Source organism: Panthera pardus, unplaced genomic scaffold (assembly GCF_024362965.1).
Source record: "Panthera pardus isolate Hobbes unplaced genomic scaffold, ASM2436296v1 HiC_scaffold_25, whole genome shotgun sequence".
In the NCBI taxonomy this organism is placed as follows: domain Eukaryota; kingdom Metazoa; phylum Chordata; class Mammalia; order Carnivora; family Felidae; genus Panthera; species Panthera pardus.
In genome coordinates, this window is record NW_026526821.1 from 93,951,965 (window position 1) to 93,955,573 (window position 3,609).

Here is a 3,609-nt window from a genome sequence, read left to right on the forward strand (position 1 = left end):
CTTCATATTTCTCTATGGTTTCCAGTGTTTTCATGACATTCTTCTCTTTCTTTTACCTCATTCTGCTTCCCCACTATCAAACCTTCGGTTTAAACTTCTTCCTGTCTTAGAATAAAAATAAAAACATCCTTATCTCTGGAAAATGGAGTCCATACATCAGGGGTTAGGCCTGGGAGGAGATGGTGCGTAGATCAGGGTTAGGGAAAACTTCCTAAAGTAAATTCCAGTAAATTCAGAGGATTCAAAGCACTGAGATCCAAAGGTAGTACTGTAACCCATCTTGTGGAAAACTAGCAACACCCAAAGATAAAACTTTACTCTGGTTACTGAGTGACCCTCCAGCAGATCCTTCTCTTCATTCTTCAGACATTCTTTCAGAAATGATTTTCAATTGACCCTGAAGGGAAAAGAATCCGGGATCTTGAAACTCACTCTTCCAGAAAGTACCATAATCCTATATGAACAGTGGCCTGCCCCTAAATTCTGGCTTTCCGGACCAAGTGTGTTAAATCACAGGAAGGAAAAATCCTTTCAACATTGTAATATTGGTATTTTGTGTCTTCCCTCATCCTCCATATCCTCTTCCTCCTTCCCCATGTGAGGCTATAGTTTTTGAATTAATATTCCTAAAGGAAGCCACTCATGTAATTATTCACACACACACACACAAAAATATCCTGAAACCTTTTCCTGTAGACTGAGAACAACTGGCATAATTTTTAAAGTTCTGCTTCAGTAGTCATCCTATTACAATTGATGTGCTTATCCTCAAAACTGATTGTCTCACAGATTCCTTTAGGCTTTGGACACACAAGACTTACCATTTATGAAAAGGGATTCATTTGGATATTACTTCAGAATGGACACTGCTCTTATCCAAATAATAGCCAACATTTATTAAAGTTGCCCAAGGGCAAGACATTTTTATATAGTTTCTATATATATTAACTTATTTAATCAAGAAACCAATGCTATAAAGCAAGTACTATTACTATCCCAATACTATGTATAATATGCAGGAAGGGGATATACTTAGAGCATCTAGAGTGAGGGTGACCTTGCCTACACCTTGATTTTTGTTCCAGTGACATTAATATCCTATTTTTGGCCTCCAGAACTGTAAGAGAATACATTTCTTTTGTTTTAAGCCACCAAGTTTGTGGAAATTTGTTACAGCTGCCATAAGACACTAATACAGTATGTAACAAATGAATGGGCAGAAGAAATTTTCCTTGGTCCAAGGTTCTTCTAGCTGGACTAAGAATTAAACTGACAAGTGACAGATTAAAAAGAAAAAAAAAAGTTTTATTATGTGTGAACAAAGGCTCAATAATGAAATTAAGACCTAAAGAAAGGAATAAGATAAGTAGTTTTTATACTTTTTAGACAGACAATAAATCTGTGAAGCACTGACAGGATAAAGAAAGCTTAATTTTGGGACCTTCAATTAGTAAGGAATTCTAAACAGAATTTGGGCTGGGGTAGTAAATTGGTAAAAGTAACACAAGTTGTTTACATGGGTTTCTTGGCTCCAAATTTCCCATCTCTGGTGATAAGAATATGTCTTTACCTCCTTGTACAGAGAGGGTATCTTTCATGTGGAAGATTTATTTCCTGCTTTGGGGGGACAAGGGAGGTTCTGAATATCCTTCTTGTACAGGGTGTCTCTTAAAATAACTTTAATTTAAAATATTTAATATACCAAAATGGCACATTTTGGGGTGGCCAGCACTTGGCACCTACAATAGCTGAATAGAATCACAGAAGACCCTCAAGTGTATGCCAGTTATTTCCAAGATTTGGACAGACTAGAGGAGATTAAGAAAATCTGAAGATTTCAGTTATAAAATTTACCATCTGCTTAGTTCACCCCTTCAGGCTTCTTTCTGCTAGAATCACAGATATTTTGTATCCAAACTGCTTTGAGGCATAGACAGGTGGGATTTCTGTACCAAGGAACTTGCCCATTCCTCTACAGAGACCATTTCTCAGATAGATGGGAAGAGGCTATTATGGAGAAATCACGGATAACATTCTGAAAGATAGCAACAGATATTTGTAAAGTGTCTGTGACAAAAAGTGACTTTTAAGCTGATGAGGGAATTTTCAGGGGGATCTTTAGAAAGTTTTGCCACTAACAGCATTTTTCAGTATAAACCATACCCAGCTGGCCTAGTTTGAAAAAATGAACTAGCTGAATCCTTCTAAGGGAGTCTACTGAGAATTAGTTACTTATGATTCAGTATATTGCTTATGACCCAGTACTCAGCTCCTTAGACCCAGATGATGCTAATATTTCATTCAAAACTGTCTTCCTCCTTAATCCATCTTTCTTCTTCCAATAGTACATTGATAGATTTCCTTCTACTCTCTGTAACTATGGAGTCCTTTCTTTGGTATTAGGCATGGAGAGTAATTGTGGGGGCGGGGGGGGCACGCGAGTCCAAATGACTAAGAATAATTTCTGGTGGCTTTAAGTGGTTCCTCCATTTCTTTTCCAGCTCAGTAACCTCTCAAGACCCACTTTAGGAAGCAAGAGTTAGTTCCATAAATTTAAAGATGGCCACTAAGTTTGAGCATAATAGCATGACACAGATGTTCTCAAAGTATCTAGCAGGAACTCTAGAGACCTGATGCCTGAGGAAACACAGTGTAGTTGGATATGAGCCTGGGTTTCTAGGTTCATCAGAGCTGTTAGTGTGAATTCATTGCCTCTGAGATGAGGCACTGAAATTGAATACTTACAGGAATCACCAAGAAATATACGCATGAAATCTAGGGAATATAAGCCAATACAGAATGCAAGTTTTGGGGGATCCATTAAATGTCCATTCAAAGAAGGATGGGTATATCGAGATAAATGGATAAATAAGATATAATGGAGTACTAAACAAAAGTTCAGTCAAATAAGCTAAATTTTGACATAACATTGAATGAAAAAGAAGTCATTTGTAAGAAGTAACTACTTGATAAAGTTTTTATATTATATTCAGACATAGATTCATGCTACATATTATTTATTGATTAATTGACATGTAGTTTAAAAATAAAAAAAAAAACCAAAGTAGAAGAATATACAGAGAAATTTATTGTGGCATTTGCCTGGAGAATTTACAATGAGGTTTCTTTTTCTTTTTATAAAGATTGAGGATTTTAAACAAAGGAGACATTTTATTCTGACTGGTATTTGTTTAATTAGTCTCCATTTATTGAAAATAGTTTACTTTTTAAAGAGCTTGTAGACAAGGAAAAATAACCTTTTTTCACACAAGAAGGGAGTTAGTGCAAGTAAGAAGAATCCAGTACATTTTGTACCATGATAGGTTTCTCTTGCTAAAAATGAACAAAGGAATTAATTGTTTAAAAATTAAAACAAACAGTACTTTGTGGCATATTTCTTTTCAAAGTGAGACTTTCCATTCCTTCAAGAAGACTTCAAACAAGCAGTGAGTTTCTAGGTACAAAAGACCTAATACTTTACAATGCATGATAAAAATCTGTTGTAGCTAGCATGATCTAGAGAGGGAACAGCTGCAAGATTTTAAAAGGGAGATTTAAAACAAATAACTACTGACATAGTTCTCTCATCAAAATCTTTATTGCCCCTAA